This window comes from Cherax quadricarinatus, chromosome 42, assembly GCF_038502225.1.
Source record: "Cherax quadricarinatus isolate ZL_2023a chromosome 42, ASM3850222v1, whole genome shotgun sequence".
In the NCBI taxonomy this organism is placed as follows: Eukaryota; Metazoa; Arthropoda; class Malacostraca; order Decapoda; family Parastacidae; genus Cherax; species Cherax quadricarinatus.
Genome location: NC_091333.1, coordinates 10,726,615 through 10,749,035, shown reverse-complemented (window position 1 = coordinate 10,749,035; position 22,421 = coordinate 10,726,615). Strand labels below are relative to the sequence as shown.

General features: G+C 43.7%; 1 long non-coding RNA gene across 1 annotated transcript in view; it reads right to left on the bottom strand.

Annotated features, from left to right (window-relative positions):
- LOC128695632 (uncharacterized) overlaps positions 1 to 19,281 on the bottom strand; it is a 39,366-nt gene extending 20,085 nt beyond the window's left edge. Inside the window, exon 1 of the long non-coding RNA XR_011393074.1 lies at positions 18,897 to 19,281. This is a non-coding gene — a long non-coding RNA (uncharacterized lncRNA). The remainder of the gene's footprint in view (positions 1 to 18,896) is intronic.
- Positions 19,282 to 22,421: the final 3,140 nt, after the last annotated feature.

The window sequence follows — 22,421 nt, the reverse complement described above, 5'->3', positions numbered from 1 at the left end:
GAGATATCCATGAGTAAGACGAGTATGGCCAATGCGAAGACGGGAGAGAGTAGTCTCCCAACCTCGACACTGGTGATAAGAAGACGGCCAGTAACCTATACTCGGTTTAATAGACTGAAGTTTGTTGCCGAGCATAGTAGACCAACGTTGTTGCCAACGGGTGTGAAGGTGGGAAGATATTACAGCAAAATAGTCCGTACATGGAATACCTCTATAAGAAACTGGTAGGTCATGTACTGCTGACCGCGCAGCAGTGTCTGCCTGTTCATTGCCCTGTACGTCAACATGACCAGGGACCCAACAAAAAACAATATCTTTATGCTTAGTAAAGATGCGGCGTAGCCAAAGTTGGATACGGAGGACTAAGGGGTGAGGTGTATCAAATTTTTGTATAGCCTGTAAAGCACTAAGGGAGTCTGAGACAACCACAAATGATGACACAGGCATAGATGCAATACGGATAAGTGCTGTAAGGATGGCATATAATTCAGCAGTAAAAATACTAGCTGAAGATAGTAAATGCCCTTGTACGACGCTGTCCGGAAACACTGCTGCGAATCCTACGCCGTCAGAAGACTTAGAGCCATCTGTGTACACAGCAATGGCATGAGAATGAGAGTGAAAGTGGTCAAGAAAAAGAGAGCGGGAAGCGACCGTAGACAGTTGGGCTTTCGAGCAAGGGAGGGAGAAAGAACAGACTCGAACAGCTGGAACTTCCCAGGGGGGTAGGGAAAAGTGAGATGCTACATGTACATAGAAAGGTGGTAGTTGAAGAGAAGACAAGAGCGAATGAAGGCGAAGAGAGAAGGGACGGAGTAAGCAGGGGCGGCGAACAAATAAAGAATGTCTACTAATATCAGTGACCATTCTATAAATGGAAGGATTGCGGAGATCATGAGAGCGTACATAGTAGCGCAGGCAATGGGCATCACGGCGATCGGATAAGGATGGAACGTTCGCTTCTGCATAGAGGCTTTCGACAGGGGAAGAGCGAAAAGCACCAAGGCATAAACGTAATCCTTGGTGATGAATGGGGTTAAGGCTAGAGAGAGTAGCAGGAGATGCCGCTGAATAGATCTGGTCACCATAATCAAGTTTCGATAAAATAAGGGTGGAATGTAGGTGAAGGAGGGTTCGACGATCAGCTCCCCACGAAAGATGAGCAAGGGTTTTAAGAAGGTTCAGCCGGCTGTGACAAGTTGCCTTCAGAGAGGTAATGTGAGGTTTCCAGGATAACCTACGATCAAAGAGGAGGCCCAGAAACTTGACTGTATCACGTTCAGGGATACGTGAGCCATAGAGGTACAAAGGATGATCAGAGATGACAGAGCGTCTAGTGAAAGTGATTTGGTGGGTTTTAGTGCTGGAAAATTTAAACCCATGTGTGGTGGCCCAATTGGAAACACGGTCGACTGCATGCTGGAGAGAAACTGTAAGGAGGTGACAGTCAGCGCCTGCACAGGCAATAGCGAAGTCATCAACATAGAGTGATGACCAAATATTTGATGGAAGACTAGAGGCCAAATCATTAATAGCAAGGAGAAAAAGTGTTGTGCTCAGAACACATCCCTGGGGGACACCTTCAGCTTGGATAAAGTCCGGGGAGAGCACATTATTAACCCGAACACGGAAATGCCTGTCAGTTAAAAAGTTCTTAAGGAAGGATGGTAGATTGCCTCGAAGGCCTAAGGAGTGGGCTTGGGCTAAAATATTATACCTCCAAGTTGTGTCATATGCCTTCTCAAGGTCAAAAAATATGGCAATAACTGAGTGGTTATTCGCAAAGGCATTACGAACATACGTATCCAAGCGCAGTAAGGGGTCTATGGTAGAACGTCCCTTACGAAAGCCATATTGACGAGTGGAGAGACTGTTGTGTGTCTCTAAATACCACACTAAACGTCTATTTACTAGACGTTCCATTACTTTGCAAACTGCACTGGTAAGAGCAATGGGACGATAGTGGGAGGTTTCATGTCCCGTAGTGCCTGGTTTGCGGAAAGGGAGAACAATGGCGGATTTCCACAGCTGTGGAAGAACTCCTTGTGACCAAATAAGATTGTAAAGGCGTAATAGGACTGCAAGGGCTGACTGATGTAAATGTTGTAGCATACGAATATGAATGTCGTCGGGCCCAGCTGCCGATGATCGACAAGCTGAGAGTGTTGCCTCCAGTTCTTGAAGTGTAAAAGGCACATTATACTGTTCTTCTCTGAGAGAAGAAAAGTCCAAGGGTGCTAACTCTCTGGCAGACTTTGAGGAAAGAAATGAGGGGCATAGATGGAGTCCCTGAGAAATACGGACCAGATGATTGCCAATTTCATTGGCAACATCTAGTGGGTTTGCTATATCAACACCGGCAACCCGCAGAACAGGAGCCGGGTCAGGAGAATATTTACCACTCAGTTTTCGTACTTTTTTCCAGACTGCACTCATAGAGGAAGCAGAGGTGATGGTGGAGACATAATCTCGCCAGCAAGTGCGTTTAGCGTCACGGATGACACGGCGAGCGATCGCACGCTTCTGTTTAAAATCAAGGAGTCGCTCTGTGGTTCTATTGTACCGGTACCTGCCCCATGCAGCGCGTTTCAAACGTACTGCACGAGCACAAGCAGGAGACCACCAAGGCACGCATTTCTGAGAATGCCTGCCCGAAGTTTGGGGTATAGAATGAGAAGCTGCGGTGAAAACGGAGGACGAGAAGAGGTGTAAAAGCTCATCGATGGAGGACGAAGAAGGAACCTCTTTAAAAACAGTCAGGTGTGAGTAAAGGTTCCAATTTGCCCGATTAAATTGCCAGCGTGGGGTGCGAAGAGGTGGCGAATATGAAGGGGAAGTAAGAATGATTGGGAAATGATCACTGTCATGTAAGTCCGGGAGAACAGACCAAGTAAAGTCTAATGCGGCGGAGGAAGAGCAAACTGAGAGATCGATGCAAGAGAGAGTATGAGTCCGAGGATCAAAATGGGTGTGAGTACCTGTATTTAAAACATGGAGGGGGTGGGTGGCAAGAAAAGCCTCTAACTGAATTCCACGGGAATCACAGTGAGACCCTCCCCAGAGGAAATGGTGGGCATTAAAATCACCAAGTAACAGAATCGGTGGCGGTAATGACGAAACAAGGAAGGCAAAATCCGGAATAGATAATGCCCGAGAAGGAGAGAGATATAAAGAACAGAGCGTATACCACCTATGTAAGTGGATACGGGCTGCTGTGTAATGCAGCGAAGTATGAATAAATAGCTGATGGTACGGAATATCAGTGCGGAGAAGAAGGGCACTTTCATTAAAGGTCCCATCAGGAAAAGGATCTGAAGAATACAATAAATTATAGCCTGAGATGTGAGAAATAACAGCAGAGTGTAATTTTGGTTCCTGTAAGCAAACACCAACAGGGGCAAACTGGGAGAGTAACATCTGAAGCTCACCCCGATTACCCCTGAGGCCGCGTATATTCCACTGTAAAAAGGCCATGATTGGCAATGATAAAGATACTTGAAATCCGCAGGTAAGGGTTCCTACGGACTAGAAGGGTTAGAAAAGTCCACATGCGGAGGCAGTGGAAAATGTTCAAGCAGCGAAGGAACGGTGCGCTGTGAAGAAAGGAGTTGCGCAGATGGAGCAGAGGAGAGAGAAAGAGCGGAAGGTGGATCAGTGTCCATTGATGGTTTGGTCTCTGCAATATATTCAGAGATTGCTTCAAGTGTTTCGGAATTCAGAGATGTCGTATGGGAGACAATATTGGGAATGGTAGGGGGAGGATGAGTAAAGATTGGAACTGTATTGGACTGTACCAAGGTAGGGGGGGGCGAAAGGGTGGAGGGAACTGGAGAAGCGTGGCAGGGGACAGAAGAGACAGGAACCTGGGAGGTGGCAGAAGAGGAAGAAACTTGGGAGGGAACAGGGGAGGAAGGTACATTACGAGGAGGAGGGTGAACCTCTGCACTTGTAACTGAGCCAGTGAGAGGGGAAGAACTAGGGACAGAGACAGGGAGGGTAAAATGAGGAGGTGGAAGATGGGTAGGAGGTGTTACCGGACCTTTTTTTGACTTTTGAGAAGTAGAGGGACGATTGGGAAGAGGTGTCGTACGAGGTCTCGTCGATACTGAGGCTTGTAAGAGAGAACTCGAAGAAGCGAGATTAGACTGAGGCGTTGAAGTAGGGACGTCTGAGCCGAGGACAGCAAAAGGATTAGATACAGGAGTGATTATGGGAGAGGTAACCACAGAGGTGGGTGTAGAAGATGGGATACCAGAAGTGGGGGGACGTTTTGAAACACGGGAATAAGAAACACGTGGGAGTCTCCCTTGGAGGCGGAGATGAGAAACTGCCATGGCATAAGGGAGACCTTCTGTCTCTTTGAGGTAACGGATTTCCCGCTCGTTTAAATAGACCTGACAACGGCGAGAGTACGAAGGGTGAGCCTCATGACAGTTAAGGCAAGAGGGAGATCGATTGCAAGACGTATTAGAATGGTCATCGGCACCACAGACTGGGCATTCGGCGATAGATCTGCAATATTTCGCTGGATGGCCAAATCGCCAGCAATTTCTACACTGTTGTGGTGTAGGGATCACCTTTCGAACTTGTAACCGATGTCCTGCTATATAAACGGAGGATGGGAGTTCTCGGCTGTCAAAAGTTAAACGAGCCACATTGCTAGGGTATCGTCTCCGCCCACGGGCAGGAAGAACGTAAGTGTCTACCTTGAGGATTGGGAGATCTTGGAGTTCCAGCTGTTCTAGAATGTCGGTGCCACATGTCTGGAAATTTTGTTGAACTATGGTATGGGGCAGAATAACGGTACCACTACAAGAATTGAGGGAATGATGTTTTTCAAGGGTGACAGGAACAGTATCTATATGGGAAAGACGAGAGAGCTCACGAGCCTGGGTAGCATTCTGTACGGTAATGATGCGCGTACCGCTCTTAAGAGCATGAAAAGAAATATCTTTACCAACATGGCGTAGGAGTGCCTTGCCAATACTATGGTCAGAAAGATAGGCAGTAGAGGAAGTTGGTCGTAAAGTGAAGAATTTAGTCCACTGTTCAGTCTGAAACTGAGCGTGGAAAGGTAGTGAAGGACGTGTCGATCGTTTCTGAGAAGAACGAGAAGGTGAAGGTGGAGAAGTATCATCAGCAGGTAATTGTCGTTGACGTTTAGGCGTGGGACCAGAGTTGGTCCGACGTGGAACGGGTCGGCGATTTGAAAATTGCCGCACCGTAGAGGGAGAGGCCGGAAGCATAGTCAGAGGAGAGCGAAGGTCTGATAAATCGAAGGAGTCAGTCGAGGCCTCAGTACCTGAAGCGGGTGAGGAAACAGCACCGGCAATAGGTACAGAGGCATGAGGAATGTCTGAAGAGTGGTCCAAAGACGAGGCGGGGTCAGAACGGGGTGCGGTATCAAGAAGGGGCCCGGGGGTACCAGGTTCATGGACTAGGGCTGCCATGGTTAGGTTACTTCTTTCTTTTTGTTTTTAAGAAAAAAAAAGAAAGAAGAAAAGAAAATAAAAATAAAAAAAAGAAAAAAAAAGGGGGGACCGGGGAGGGATAGTTCCTAGGAGGAATGAAAGGGCCAGAAATCTCCCTCCGCGCCCAAGAGGACTCGACACCGCTAGTAGCGCAGATGCAGCATGGAACCCGTGCCATACCCTACCCTTCATGCCAGTAAACCAGCAATCTGGGATAGCAACCTCACATCTGCCGAGCTACCTCGGTGGACAAAAGAGAGGGCGGCCGGATATCCGCCACAAAGCATACCTCCTTCAGCCACCACCCCCGGAATCCGAAAGGTGGCTTCCAGAGATACACCCGTCGCCCAAAAGACACCCAAAGCTACTCCGGGATACCGGAGAGGGATCGGGACATCCCTAGGCAATCCAGATTCCACGGCAAACTACGCCACCGCCAAGAAACCTCAACGGAATGGGATGGACCCCGGTGTCCTTTCCCCTACCTAGGAACTAGCGCGCCTGTGGGAGAAATCACGAAGGCTAAAAAGAGGAAGGGCAAAAGGGAGGGGTGAGGAGGAGGAGGAGGAATGGAAAAAGGGGAGGATGGGGAGGATGGGATAGGGGAGGGGAGAATGGGGGGTAATTAGGTTCGGTCTGAGGAAGAAGACCGACAGGGCTAATTCCTCAGACCAAGAGCCTCTTCACCACGCCAAGGAGCCCCCCTTGAAGAGGTTCCGCTTTGTGGTCCGAACTGGCAGCCTCACCATGCCGTATCACACTATGGATGCCACTACGCTTCTTAAATCTCTCAAACCAACCTTTGCTGGCCTTAAATTCACTCACATCATCACTAGTTGCAGGCATTTTTTTAATTAAATCGTCATGCAACTTCCTAGCCTTTTCACATATGATCGCTTGAGAGACGCTATCTCCTGCTAGCTGTTTTTCATTTATCCACACCAATAAGAGTCTCTCAACATCTTCCATCACTTGCGATCTTTGTTTCGAAAACACAGTTAAACCTTTGGCAACAACAGCTTCCTTGATTGCCGTTTTCTTGCCCACAATAGAAGAGATGGTTGATTTTGGTTTCTTGTACAACCTGACCAGGTCGGTGATACGTACTCCACTTTCATACTTATCAATGATCTCTTTCTTCATTTCAATGGGTATTCTTACCCTTTGAGGTGTAGGGTTGGCACTAGAAGCTTTCTTGGGGCCCATGGTCACTTATTTTCCAGAAACAGCACCGAAAACACTGTAATAATACGAAATATTCCGAGTGTATGCTTGAATGTTACCGCGGAGGCTGGCTGGTAAACAATGGCACAGGCGGCACATGTGAGGCTGGCTGAGGGCGCACATTGGACGCGTCTCGGACGAAGGCCGCTGAGCGGGTTTTTGTCCACTATGCGGGGCAAAATTTTAGCGAACAAAGCGTCCGCTATGCGGATTGTTCGCTATGCAAGGCGTTCGCTATGCGGGGGTCCACTATATATATATATATATATATATATATATATATATATATATATATATATATATATATATATATATATGTATATGTATGTATGTATGTAGTAGGTTGGTACACAGCAACCACCCAGGGAAGTACAGTGGACCCCCGGTTAACGATATTTTTTCACTCCAGAAGTATGTTCAGGTGCCAGTACTGACCGAATTTGTTCCCATAAGAAATATTGTGAAGTAGATTAGTCCATTTCAGACCCCCAAACATACACGTACAAATGCACTTACATAAATACACTTACATAATTGGTCGCATTCGGAGGTAATCGTTATGCGGGGGTCCACTGTACTACCGTCCTGCCAGATGACTGTGAAACAGAAACCTGTAACTGTTTTGCATGATGGTAGGATTGCTGTTTTCTTTTTCTGTCTCATAAACACGCTAGATAACAGGGATATCTTGCTACTCCTACTTACACTTTGGTCACACTTCACAGACACGCACATGCATATATATATACATACATCTAGGTTTTTCTCCTTTTTCTAAATAGCTCTTGTTCTTCTTTATTTCTTCTATTGTCCATGGGGAAGTGGAAAAGAATCTTTCCTCCGTAAGCCATGCGTGTCGTATGAGGCGACTAAAATGCCGGGAGCAATGGGCTAGTAACCCCTTCTCCTGTAGACATTTACTAAAAAAGAGAAGAAAAACTTTATAAAACTGGGATGCTTAAATGTGCGTGGATGTAGTGCGGATGACAAGAAACAGATGATTGCTGATGTTATGAATGAAAAGAAGTTGGATGTCCTGGCCCTAAGCGAAACAAAGCTGAAGGGGGGGGGTAGGGGAGTTTCAGTGGTATGCACCTGGAGAAGAGAGGAATGCAGAGGAGAGAGAGAGATTTTGGGAGATGTTAAGTGAATGTATAGGAGCCTTTGAACCAAGTGAGAGAGTAATTGTGGTAGGGGACCTGAATGCTAAAGTAGGAGAAACTTTTAGAGAGGGTGTGGTAGGTAAGTTTGGGGTACCAGGTGTAAATGATAATAGGAGCTCTTTGATTGAACTTTGTATAGAAAGGGGTTTAGTTATAGGTAATACATATTTTAAGAAAAAGAGGATAAATAAGTATACAAGATATGATGTAGGGCGAAATGACAGTAGTTTGTTGGATTATGTATTGGTAGATAAAAGACTGTTGAGTAGACTTCAGGATGTACATGTTTATAGAGGGGCCACAGATATATCAGATCACTTTCTAGTTGTAGCTACACTGAGAGTAAAAGGTAGATGGGATACAAGGAGAATAGAAGCATCAGGGAAGAGAGAGGTGAAGGTTTATAAACTAAAAGAGGAGGCAGTTAGGGTAAGATATAAACAGCTATTGGAGGATATATGGGCTAATGAGAGCATAGGCAATGGGGTCGAAGAGGTATGGGGTAGGTTTAAAAATGTAGTGTTAGAGTGTTCAGCAGAAGTTTGTGGTTACAGGAAAGTGGGTGCGGGAGGGAAGAGGAGCGATTGGTGGAATGATGATGTGAAGAGAGTAGTAAGGGAAAAAAAGTTAGCATATGAGAAGTTTTTACAAAGTAGAAGTGATGCAAGGAGGAAAGAGTATATGGAGAAAAAGAGAGAGGTTAAGAGAGTGGTGAAGCAATGTAAAAAGAGAGCAAATGAGAGAGTGGGTGAGATGTTATCAACAAATTTTGTTGAAAATAAGAAAAAGATTTGGAGTGAGATTAACAAGTTAAGAAAGCCTAGAGAACAAATGGATTTATCAGTTAAAAATAGGAGAGGAGAGTTATTAAATGGAGAGTTAGAGGTATTGGGAAGATGGAGGGAATATTTTGAGGAATTGTTAAATGTTGATGAAGATAGGGAAGCTGTGATTTCGTGTATAGGGCAAGGAGGAACAACATCTTGTAGGAGTGAGGAAGAGCCAGTTGTGAGTGTGGGGGAAGTTCGTGAGGCAGTAGGTAAAATGAAAGGGGGTAAGGCAGCCGGGATTGATGGGATAAAGATAGAAATGTTAAAAGCAGGTGGGGATATAGTTTTGGAGTGGTTGGTGCAATTATTTAATAAATGTATGGAAGAGGGTAAGGTACCTAGGGATTGGCAGAGAGCATGCATAGTTCCTTTGTATAAAGGCAAAGGGGATAAAAGAGAGTGCAAAAATTATAGGGGGATAAGTCTGTTGAGTATACCTGGCAAAGTATATGGTAGAGTTATTATTGAAAGAATTAAGAGTAAGACGGAGAATAGGATAGCAGATGAACAAGGAGGCTTTAGGAAAGGTAGGGGGTGTGTGGACCAGGTGTTTACAGTGAAACATATAAGTGAACAGTATTTAGATAAGGCTAAAGAGGTCTTTGTGGCATTTATGGATTTGGAAAAGGCGTATGACAGGGTGGATAGGGGGGCAATGTGGCAGATGTTGCAGGTGTATGGTGTAGGAGGTAGGTTACTGAAAGCAGTGAAGAGTTTTTACGAGGATAGTGAGGCTCAAGTTAGAGTATGTAGGAAAGAGGGAAATAATTTCCCAGTAAAAGTAGGCCTTAGACAAGGATGTGTGATGTCACCGTGGTTGTTTAATATATTTATAGATGGGGTTGTAAGAGAAGTAAATGCGAGGGTCTTGGCAAGAGGCGTGGAGTTAAAAGATAAAGAATCACACATAAAGTGGGAGTTGTCACAGTTGCTCTTTGCTGATGACACTGTGCTCTTGGGAGATTCTGAAGAGAAGTTACAGAGATTGGTGGATGAATTTGGTAGGGTGTGCAAAAGAAGAAAATTGAAAGTGAATACAGGAAAGAGTAAGGTTATGAGGATAACAAAAAGATTAGGTGATGAAAGATTGGATATCAGATTGGAGGGAGAGAGTATGGATGAGGTGAATGTATTCAGATATTTGGGAGTGGACGTGTCAGCGGATGGGTCTATGAAAGATGAGGTGAATCATAGAATTGATGAGGGGAAAAGGGTGAGTGGTGCACTTAGGAGTCTGTGGAGACAAAGAACTTTGTCCTTGGAGGCAAAGAGGGGAATGTATGAGAGTATAATTTTGCCAACGCTCTTATATGGGTGTGAAGCATGGGTGATGAATGTTGCAGCGAGGAGAAGGCTGGAGGCAGTGGAGATGTCATGTCTGAGAGCAATGTGTGGTGTGAATATAATGCAGAGAATTCGTAGTTTGGAAGTTAGGAGGAGGTGCGGGATTACCAAAACTGTTGTCCAGAGGGCTGAGGAAGGGTTGTTGAGGTGGTTCGGACATGTGGAGAGAATGGAGCGAAACAGAATAACTTCAAGAGTGTATCAGTCTGTAGTGGAAGGAAGGCGGGGTAGGGGTCGGCCTAGGAAAGGTTGGAGGGAGGGGGTAAAGGAGGTTTTGTGTGCGAGGGGCTTGGACTTCCAGCAGGCATGCGTGAGCGTGTTTGATAGGAGTGAATGGAGACAAATGGTTTTTAATACTTGACGTGCTGTTGGAGTGTGAGCAAAGTAACATTTATGAAGGGGTTCAGGGAAACCGGCAGGCCGGACTTGAGTCCTGGAGATGGGAAGTACAGTGCCTGCACTCTGAAGGAGGGGTGTTAATGTTGCAGTTTAAAAACTGTAGTGTAAAGCACTCTTCTGGCAAGACAGTGATGGAGTGAATGATGGTGAAAGTTTTTCTTTTTCGGGCCACCCTGCCTTGGTGGGAATCGGCCAGTGTGATAATAAAAAAAAATAATTATATATATATATATATATATATATATATATATATATATATATATATATATATATATATATATATATATATATATGCAGGACAAGCCACGGGGGGGAAATCTTTAGCTCAAGTACTTTCACACTTTTCAGTGCATCATCAGGAGCTGTGCAATGTTGCAAGAGAGCAACCAAAGCAGGGAGAAAGGTCTCAGAGTAGCGTAGGTGTCACCGTGGCCAGTGACACCTACGCTACTCTGAGACCTCTCTCCCTGCTTTGGTTGCTCTCTTGCAACATTGCACAGCTCCTGATGACGCACTGAGAAGTATGAAAGTACTTGAGCTAAAGATTTTCTCCCCAGTGGCTTGTCCTGCATAGTTAAGATCGCCCATCTGCGATTGTTTGTAAATATATATATATATACATATATATATATATATATATATATATATATATATATATATATATATATATATATATATATATATATATATATATATATATATATATAAAACCCGTAGGATTATACAGCGCATGTGGGGGGGAAGGTACCCAGACTCAATTCAGGGAACCGGAGCACAGATCCAATTCCCTAGAACAAGAGCCCCTCACCAGCGTCACAGAACCTCCCTTGAGGGGACAATACTGCTATAAGACATTCAAAGTTTATTCTCTATAAGGATTACAATGCTGAGTTTACAGAAATTTGGTTATTGTGTGGTTTACATGTAGTAAAATAGTGATTACAGAGTGTACCACTAGAACGCTTAGCATGGCTAGGCATTTCGGGCAGACTTAGTTTTATTCTTAATTGTAAAATATTACAAATTATGAGGTAAGTTGGTATTATGGCTAAGTGACTAAATACTAGTTTGTGAGTTTAGCAATGTGAATGCTTTTGTTTTGGCACAGTACATAGTTTCAGTATTGGAGTATCACAGGATTCATTATTTTAAGATTGAGATTAATATTTCTGTTTATGGTCAAATGAGTGAGTGAGTGTAAGTGTGAACCACCAGGTGGTATTCGTGTAGTTAGTTGACGGGGTGTATCAGGGAGATAAGATGTTTTCTAATGGTAGTTTTGAAGGTGATGAATGTGTCTGCAGTTCTAGAGTTCTCAGGTAGGGTATTCCAGATTTTAGGGCCTTTGACATACATTGAATTTTTGTAAAGGTTTAGTCGGACACGGGGAATGTCGTAGAGATGTTTGTGTCTGGTGTTATGCCTGTGGGTTCTGTCACAACTATCAAGAAAGCGTTTTAGGTCAAGGTTGATATTAGAGTTTAAGGTCCTGTAGATGTAGATTGCACAGTAGTAAGTGTGGATGTACTGAACTGGGAGTAAGTTTAAGTCTATGAAGAGTGGGGGGGTGTGTTGCCAGGGATGGGATTTAGTGATTATTCTTACTGCAGCTTTTTGTTGGGTTATTATTGGCTTTAGGTGTGTTGCTGCAGTTGATCCCCAAGCACAAATAGCATAGGTGAGGTATGGATAAATAAGTGAGTGGTATAGTGTGAGAAGGGCATTTTGCGGCACGTAGTATCGTATCTTGGAGAGGATCCCAACCGTTTTGGATACTTTTTTGGTTATATGCTGGATATGGGTGCTGAAATTCAGGTTGTTGTCAAGGTATAAGCCTAGGAATTTGCCCCCATTATTTCTGGTAATTAGAGTGTTGTCAATCTTAATGTTAATTTGTGCATCTCCTGCTCTGCTACCAAACATAATATAGTAGGTTTTGTCAGTGTTAAGCGTAAGTTTATTGGCTGTCATCCAAGTCGATATTTTAATCAACTCCTCATTCACAATGGTGTTGAGGGTGGCAAGATTAGGGCGAGAGATGACATAAGTCGTGTCGTCAGCAAAGAGAATGGGTTTCAGGTGTTGGGATACATTTGGAAGGTCATTGATGTATATGAGGAAGAGCAGGGGACCAAGGACACTTACCTGTGGAACTCCAGTATCAAGTGGCCGTGTTGCTGATGCTGTGTCTTTAATGGTGACATACTGATACCTATTAGTAATGTAAGATTTGAAATAAGCAAGCGCATGGCCTCTTATACCGTAATGATCAAGTTTGTGGAGTAGGATGTCGTGGTCTACTGTGTCAAAAGCTTTTCTTAGGTCAATAAAAATTCCTAGTGGATATTCCTTATTTTCCAATGCTGTGTAAAGCAGATCTAGCATTTTTATGATTGCATCATTAGTGCTTTTATTTTTCCTGAATCCAAATTGGCAGGGGTTGAGTATGTTTTGAGCCGTTATAAATGAATACAGTCTCCTGTGCACGAGTTTCTCAAAGATTTTGGATAGCAATGGTAAGTTAGATATTGGCCTATAGTTGTTTAAGTCTGTAGGGTCACCACCTTTATGTATTGGTGTAACCCTTGCCATCTTGAGTAGTTTCGGGAAGGTGCTAGTCTCTAGTGACTTGTTAAAAAGTAATGAAATAGCATGCGAAAGGACATGGGCCGCTCGCTTGTACAGTAATGGTGGGACATGAGACAGATTCCCTGAGTTATTTTTAAGTGACTTTATAATCTCGGTGACTTCCGTGGGCTCATTTGGTGCAAGATAGAAGGAATTAAGGAAATTCCCATCTAGGTAGTCCCCGGCATGGGCATTGGTATGTGGGATTTTACTGGCGAGATTAGATCCTATAGTTGAGAAGAAGTCGTTTATCTTGTTAGCTGTGTCGGTGGGATGTAGTGGTGTTTCATTAGGTTTAGTTAGGACAATATTCTTGGTTTTTCTCAGTTTGTGGGTCCCTAGAATCTGAGAGAGTGTTTTCCAGGTCTTTTTTATATCTCCTCTAGTGTCTGTGAATCTACTGGAGTAGTATAGTTGTTTGGCTTTCTTTATTACTTTGGTGAGAGCTGATGAATAGTGTTTAAGAATATCTTTGTGTATTAAGCCCTGTCTATACTGCTTTTCATATTGGTGTTTCTTGTCAATGGATTTCAGAATGGTGCTGGTTAGCCATGGGCAACCAAGCCGTTTGTTTGTGATCTGTTTTGTTTTTATAGGACAATGTTTGTTGTATAGTCTAAGTAATTTGTTAAGAAAAATGTCTGTCCAGTCATCAATACCATTGGCCTTGGAGAATTCTGTAGGCCAGTCAACAGTCTCTAGGTCAGCTGTGAACTTCTTTACTGAGGCCTCGTCATGGAGTCTAAATGAGACTTTGTTGTATTCAAGTGGTGGTTTACTAATGTTTGTCAGGAGGAAGGTAGGGTAGTGGTCTGTAGTGCTATCTGTGATTATCCCTGATTTAAGGGGGGCTAGTATATTGGTCCATATGTGGTCTATTATGGTTGCACTTGTCTCAGTGAGCCTGGTTGGTTTAGTTATTGTTGGTATGAGAAGTGTGTTGTTCATATTGTTGATGAAATCAGTTACAGGCTGATCATCTAGTAAGCCAAGGTTGATGTTGAAGTTTCCAGCTAAGAGTAGGTGGTGCTTATTCATTTGTCTGTTTGTTATTAGTGACTTTAATTTCTCACTGAAATTTGGGATGTTTGTGTGAGGTATCCGGTAAATGGCACCAATTGTTATAGGCGTCTTAAGGTTTTTTACAGTAAAATTAGCAAAAATGTATTCCCCATATTCATCACTAAAGCAAGTGGTGCTAAGACAAGATAATTGGTTAGAGTAATAGATTGCAATACCACCCCCAACTTGGTTTGGTCTGCAGTTGTGAATTGCTGTGTATCCTGGTAGAGGGTAGATATCTATTGTGTCCTGCTTAAGCCAGGTCTCAGTAAGAATAATGCAGGAGAAGGGTGTCTTTAGTGATTCAAGGTGTGCTAGGAGGTCATCATAGTGTTTGCTTAAGGACCTGATGTTGTAGTTAAGTACTGATAGACTTTTAGCATTGTTTAGGATAGTGGTGGCTTGTGATGCTGTGTAATAAAGGCAGTTACTTTCCAATAGGTTTTGATTGGGTGTCAGATTATGGAGGTTTAGATCAGGGTCAAAGTGATCAATCATCTTCTAGGTTTAAATTATGGTTATTTATATCCTGAGTTGTGTGTTGAGTTCTAGTACTGATATCTGAAGTGGTAGGAAGTTTGGACAAGTATATAGCTAGAGTATTTTGGTCATGTAGAGTATAGTCACTACTACACATAATGAAGTTGATGTTGTCTATGTGTTGTGCTGGAATGAACTAAAGTACAACTAGGTATAAACTAGTAATATAAAAATACAAATTAAAAATAGAACAAGACTCTCACTTGTAATTGCACTAAGGTCTAATAATGACTTTTGTGGAGTCTATGTTTTGAGCTAGAATGAGCTATAGTACAATAGGTTTAATCTAATAATATAAAAATACAAATTAAAAATAGCACTAGTCTCTCACTAGTAATTGCACTATGGTCTAATATAGTGAATTTGGTATTGACTATGTACAGTGGACCCCCGCATAGCGAACTTAATCCGTGCAAGAGGGCTGGTCGTTATGCGAAATGTTCGCTATGCGAATTAATTTTCCCCATAAGAAATAATGGAAATAAAATTAATCCGTGCAAGACACCCAAAAGTATGAAAAAAAAAATTTTTTACCACAAAAAAATGTTAATTTTAGTACACACAAACTGAAAAAGGCATGCACAATTACATGACACTTACTTTTATTGAAGATCTGGTGATGATTGATGGGATGGGAGGAGGGGAGAGAGAGTGTTAGTGTTTAGAAGGGGAATCCCCTTCCATTAGGACTTGAGGTAGCAAGTCCTTTTCTGGGGTTACTTCCCTTCTTCTTTTAATGCCACTAGGACCAGCTTCAGAGTCACTGGACTTCTTTCGCACAACATATCTGTCCATAGTGGCCTGTACCTCTCGTTCCTTTATGATTTGTCTAAAGTGGTTCACAACAGTGTCATTGTAACAGTCACCAGCACGGCTTGCAATAGCTGTGTGAGGGTGATTTTCATCAAAAAAGGTTTGCACTTCAAGCCATTTTGCACACATTTCCTTAATCTTTGAAGTAGGCAATTCCTTCAATTTCTCTCTCCCCTCCTTTGAACCAGTTTCCCCAGGTCTGGCCTCTTGCTCTTGAAGTTGATCTATCAGCTCATCAGTGGTTAGTTCTTCATTGTCCTCCTCCACCAACTCTTCCACATCCTCCCCACTAACCTCCAACCCCAAGGACTTCCCCAATTCCACAATTGATTCCTCAACTGGTATACTACTCCTCTCAGGGTTAGCCTCAAACCCTTCAAAATCCCTTTTGTCTACACATTCTGGCCACAGTTTCTTCCAAGCAGAGTTCAAGGTTCTCTTAGTCACTCCCTCCCAAGCCTTACCTATAAGGTTTACACAACTGAGGATATTAAAGTGATCCTTCCAAAACTCTTTTAGAGTCAATCCAGTGTCTGTGGTCACTTCAAAGCACTTTTGAAACAGAGCTTTTGTGTACAGTTTCTTGAAGTTGGAAATGACCTGCTGGTCCATGGGCTGCAGGAGAGGAGTGGTATTAGGAGGCAAAAACTTCACCTTAATGAAGCTCATGTCCCCATAAAGTCGCTCTGCCACGTCTGTAGGATGACCAGGGGCATTGTCTAACACCAGGAGGCACTTAAGGTCTAATTTCTTTTCAGTTAGGTAATCTTTCACATTGGGGGCAAATGCATGGTGTAACCAGTTATAGAAAAATTCCCTAGTGACCCATGCCTTACTGTTTGCCCTCCACAGCACACACAAATTATCCTTGAGGACATTCTTTTGCCTGAACGCTCTGGGAGTTTCAGAGTGATACACTAATAAAGGCTTAACTTTGCAATCACCACTAGCATTGGCACACATCAACAAGAGTAAGCCTGTCTTTCATAGGCTTATGTCCTGGGAGTGCCTTTTCCTCCTGAGTAATGTAGGTCCTGCTTGGCATTTTCTTCCAGAACAGGCCTGTTTCATCACAATTAAACACTTGTTCAGGTTCCAGTCCTTCAGTTTCTATGTACTCCTTGAATTCATGCACATATTTTTCAGCCGCTTTGTGGTCCGAACTGGCAGCCTCACCATGCCGTATCACACTATGGATGCCACTACGCTTCTTAAATCTCTCAAACCAACCTTTGCTGGCCTTAAATTCACTCACATCATCACTAGTTGCAGGCATTTTTTTAATTAAATCGTCATGCAACTTCCTAGCCTTTTCACATATGATCGCTTGAGAGACGCTATCTCCTGCTAGCTGTTTTTCATTTATCCACACCAATAAGAGTCTCTCAACATCTTCCATCACTTGCGATCTTTGTTTCGAAAACACAGTTAAACCTTTGGCAACAACAGCTTCCTTGATTGCCGTTTTCTTGCCCACAATAGAAGCGATGGTTGATTTTGGTTTCTTGTACAACCTGACCAGGTCGGTGATACGTACTCCACTTTCATACTTATCAATGATTTCTTTCTTAATTTCAATGGGTATTCTTACCCTTTGAGGTGTAGGGTTGGCACTAGAAGCTTTCTTGGGGCCCATGGTCACTTATTTTCCACAAACAGCACCGAAAACACTGTAATAATACGAAATATTCCGAGTGTATGCTTGAATGTTACCGCGGAGGCTAGCTGGTAAACAATGGGACGGGCGGCACATGTGAGGCTGGCTGAGGGCCCACATTGGACGCGTCTCGAACGAAGTTCGCTGAGCGGGTTTTTGTCTACTATGCGGGGCAAAATTTTAGCGGACAAAGCGTTCGCTATGCGGAATGTTCGCTATGCAAGGCGTTCACTATGCGGGGGTCCACTGTATTGAGTTAAAAAGAGCTATAGTACAACTAGGTTTAGTCTAATAATATAAAAATACAAATTACAAATAGCACCAGTCTCTCACTAGTAATTGCACTATGGTCTAGTATAGTGAATTTGGTATTGACTATGTATTGAGCTAGAATGAGCTAGAGTAAAACTGTGATTAATCTAATAATATAATAAAGGCACAAGACTCTCAATTGTAATTGCACTAAGGTCTTATATAAGTTGTTTACAAGAATTAGAGTATAATTAGATTTAAATTGACAGGATAAAATACACAAATTAAGGTAGCAAAAGAATAATAAAAAAAAATGATAAAAATAAAAATGGCAATGACTTGGTTATAATATGCTAGTAAGATGGTAGACAGGATAATATAAAAGTTGTAGATGAAAATACTAGTTTAAAAAAGTATGGAATAAAAATGGTCAATAAAAGAAGTTTACAATAAGTTTGATCAATAAAGTTTAAAGTAAAATTAGGCAATAATAGGGATTTAGAATAAAATTGGGCAATTGAGTATTTTTTAAAGTGAGGTAGAATTGGGCAATTGAGTTATGGTTAATTTATAATAAAATAAGATGGAACAGTGATGTGGTAAGTTGTACAAAAGGAGATAGATTCTGTAGATATTAAACACAATTAAGACTATGAGGTAGAATGGTCGTTGAATACAACAATGACAATCAAAAGTAGTTGGGGTATTAGAATTTTAGGGGGGCACAAATTTATGACAATATAACACCCTCAGGCCATAGTTTTCCTGCGGTGTAACAGCATGTGGAATGGTTGAAATGGTTTTCCTCTTAGTGGAGATTCAAAAATCGGATATCCTTCCATCCTGTGTGGCTAACACTGCCTTCTCTCCTTCCCATATCCTCTCCCCCTCCCTCCCCCCCCTCTCCACTGGCTATTGCTGCTCCCATGGCTTCCGCCACTACTGTGTCCCACGTCTCGATTGGTAGCGCACTTAACTCACGCACTGAGAAACCATACCACGGGCGAGGCTTGAACTCGCGGTTAGTCATAAAACTCCAGACCGACGCGTTAGCCACTGGGCCAGCTGGCAATCGTGTCATTACGATTTCGTGAGTCACAGACTGAGGTCCGGGGGTCGATCCCCGGCACGGGTGGAAACATTAGGACACGTTTCCCTAGGACACCTGCTGTCTATGTTCTCCTATCATAGCCGACTGGCGTGGGTCGCATCCTGGGGACAAAATTGACCTAATTTGCCCCAAATACTCTGCATAACATTATAATAAAAAAGAAGCGCTAAACCACAAGGGCTATACAGCGCACTCTGCATAACAGCTAGGCCAGTATACCTTGTACATGTACATGTACTTGTTTAATTAAATATTATTATGGAACACCTCATTTCAAGCTTTGGAAGGCATTTTTTTTTCCCAACGGAAAGTTAAATGGATATCATCATAGTCATGGGGAAAGCGCTAAGCCCGTAAGAGTTACACACCACCCTGGGAAATGGGATTGCAATAGTCTCATACCTGGTGGGTGTTCCGGGGGTCAACGCCCCTGCGGCCCGGTCCATGACCAGGCCTTGCGGTGGATCAGGGCCTCATCACCCAGGCTGTTACCGCCGGGCATGTAATAGAAATGAATCATAGCTCCAGTTCCTGGTATCAAAAGTCCTTCACCGGCATCAAGGCACCCTCCATCCCTTCAGTAGAGTTCAAGAAATGACAAATCTTTCTAAATTATTGTCCTTGAATAGTGAAGCAGGACGAGATATGTGCACCACCTCCCCTGACATCACAACAACTACTACTACTACTACTACTGCTGCTGCTGCTGCTGCTGCTGCTGCTGCTGCTGCTGCTGCTGCTGCTGCTGCTGCTGCTGCTGCTGCTGCTGCTGCTGCTGCTGCTGCTTCTGCTGCTGCTGCTGCTGCTGCTGCTCCTGCTGCTGCTGCTGCTGCTGCTGCTCCTGCTGCTGCTGCTGCTGCTGTTGCTGCTGCTGTTGCTGCTGCTGCTGCTGCTGCTGTTGCTGCTGCTGCTGCTGCTGCTGCTGCTGCTGCTGCTGCTGCTGCTGCTGCTGCTGCTGCTGCTGCTGCTGCTGCTGCTGCTGCTGCTGCTGCTGCTGCTGCTGCTGCTGCTGCTGCTGCTGCTGCTGCTGCTGCTGCTGCTGCTGCTGCTGCTGCTGCTGCTGCTGCTGCTGCTGCTGCTGCTGCTGCTGCTGCTGCTGCTGCTGCTGCTGCTGCTGCTGCTGCTGCTGCTGCTGCTGCTGCTGCTGCTGCTGCTGCTGCTGCTGCTGCTGCTGCTGCTGCTGCTGCTGCTGCTGCTGCTGCTGCTGCTGCTGCTGCTGCTGCTGCTGCTGCTGCTGCTGCTGCTGCTGCTGCTGCTGCTGCTGCTGCTGCTGCTGCTGCTGCTGCTGCTGCTGCTGCTGCTGCTGCTGCTGCTGCTGCTGCTGCTGCTGCTGCTGCTGCTGCTGCTGCTGCTGCTGCTTCTTCTTCTTCTTCTTCTTCTTCTTCTTCTTCTTCTTTAATGAGGTTTAAAGGCTATCGCCTGCACTTGGGTCTTTAAGAGGCACGTAAGTTCCCCCGTCTTCTAATAACAAGTTCATTTTTCCACTATAATCTACCTTGTCCATAATTACTAACGCATTTGCTTTATCTGTTTCGTAAGGTGAAGTCCAGGATCTTTCCTTAATTCATGGTATAACTTAAACAAATGTTTGATAACAATTGTGTTGCAGAGGTCTCAGACCTCTGCAACACCGGACAAGAGTATTTTAATTACTACACTACAGATTAAAGTTAACTCTTAGCATATATACCCTAAGAAACATTCACCTCTCAGAATAAGCATATACGTATTGTGCTGCTGTTGTTGTTTTTAGGTTAGGTTAGGTCTTAGTCATATGGTGACCCGCAGCTGGAGCTTTTGGTCATCTGACCCAGGCCTTCCCCTGGCTTACCTCTTCACCCCTTTAAAAATTAAGATTATTATCATGTCGTTGCTGTTATAGTTAACCTCTTCATATTACTTATTTATCTACAGTTTTTACTTTTTATTATCACACTGGCCGATTCCCACCAAAGCAGGGTGGCCCGAAAAAGAAAAACTTTCACCATCATTCACTCCATCACTGTCTTGCCAGAAGGGTGCTTTACACTACAGTTTTTAAACTGCAACATTAACACCCCTCCTTCAGAGTGCAGGCACTGTACTTCCCATCTCCAGGACTCAAGTCCGGCCTGCCGGTTTCCCTGAATCCCTTCATAAATGTTACTTTGCTCACACTCCAACAGCACGTCAAGTATTAAAAACCATTTGTCTCCATTCACTCCTATCAAACACGCTCACGCATGCCTGCTGGAAGTCCAAGCCCCTCGCACACAAAACCTCCTTTACCCCCTCCCTCCAACCCTTCCTAGGCCGACCCCTACCCCGCCTTCCTTCCACTACAGACTGATACACTCTTGAAGTCATTCTGTTTCGCTCCATTCTCTCTACATGTCCGAACCACCTCAACAACCCTTCCTCAGCCCTCTGGACAACAGTTTTGGTAATCCCGCACCTCCTCCTAACTTCCAAACTACGAATTCTCTGCATTATATTCACACCACACATTGCCCTCAGACATGACATCTCCACTGCCTCCAGCCTTCTCCTCGCTGCAACATTCATCACCCACGCTTCACACCCATATAAGAGCGTTGGTAAAACTATACTCTCATACATTCCCTTCTTTGCCTCCAAGGACAAAGTTCTTTGTCTCCACAGACTCCTAAGTGCACCACTCACTCTTTTTCCCTCATCAATTCTATGATTCACCTCATCTTTCATTGACCCATCCGCTGACACGTCCACTCCCAAATATCTGAATACATTCACCTCCTCCATACTCTCTCCCTCCAATCTGATATTCAATCTTTCATCACCTAATCTTTTTGTTATCCTCATAACCTTACTCTTTCCTGTATTCACCTTTAATTTTCTTCTTTTGCACACCCTACCAAATTCATCCACCAATCTCTGCAGCTTCTCTTCAGAATCTCCCAAGAGCACAGTGTCATCAGCAAAGAGCAGTTTTTACTATCTCTCCAAATTCTGATATTTACAATTTTCCTGACATATTCGCTTGATTTCTAGCGATCACGAAGAGAAACAAACATCATTAATAATCAAACATTATGTAAAACATTTCTGAGTAATGAACTGGAAGAACATTGTATAAAAAATTGAAACATTGTGACGCTTGTTTGGTCTACTAACACTGCTCACTCCTGTGTTGTCTTCATGCCAGGGAAGGGTTCTTGATCCTAGAAGACAGAGGTATCCTCCCTTATCTTAGATCAGACCTGACTACTTCCCACTCCACTGGTGCTGTATGACCTCCAAGAGTTACAGGGGCCCACTCTGACACCTCGTGAAAATAGTCACAATGACTTGTGTAGTCGTTACAATAGTCTGATGAATCCGCAAGTTCATGGTGGATAACTGTTCATATTGAATTCTAAGGAGGACTTTTTTCAAAGGATTTTGGGCTGTGAAAGTTTTAATTTGTCAGTTTTATTGAACAAATTAGTTATCGTGCAATAATCATGAGAATGCCTCCTGAGATCGGCTATTGGAATGGGCAGGTGCCATCTTGTCAGTTTAATAAAGCCATTCCTGATTTATTTTCTTCACGATGACCTGATATTTGACTGCATCATAAACTTTTGCCGCACTATGTACTATTCCTTTGCAGGCATTAATATAGAGAAGGTTGGGATTATAGGATACGGGAATACCTTTCTTGGATCGCTGAGCGACCGAGACACATCTAGGTTTTTTTTTTTTTCATAATTCCTTCGACTACTGAAGCGCAGATGAAAACTGAGGTGTGGCAGAAGAGGATAATTATGGGCCATCACGATCAACATCCCGGTCACTAAACGTATCGACCCCTTAATGTTTTGTTTGTGGGAATGTGTAGATATCGTCTTCTGCATTCGTACGTTAAGCTCGGAGTCCCATAACACAGTATGGTAACTTGAGCTTCATAGCTCCCATCTCCTCTTAGCT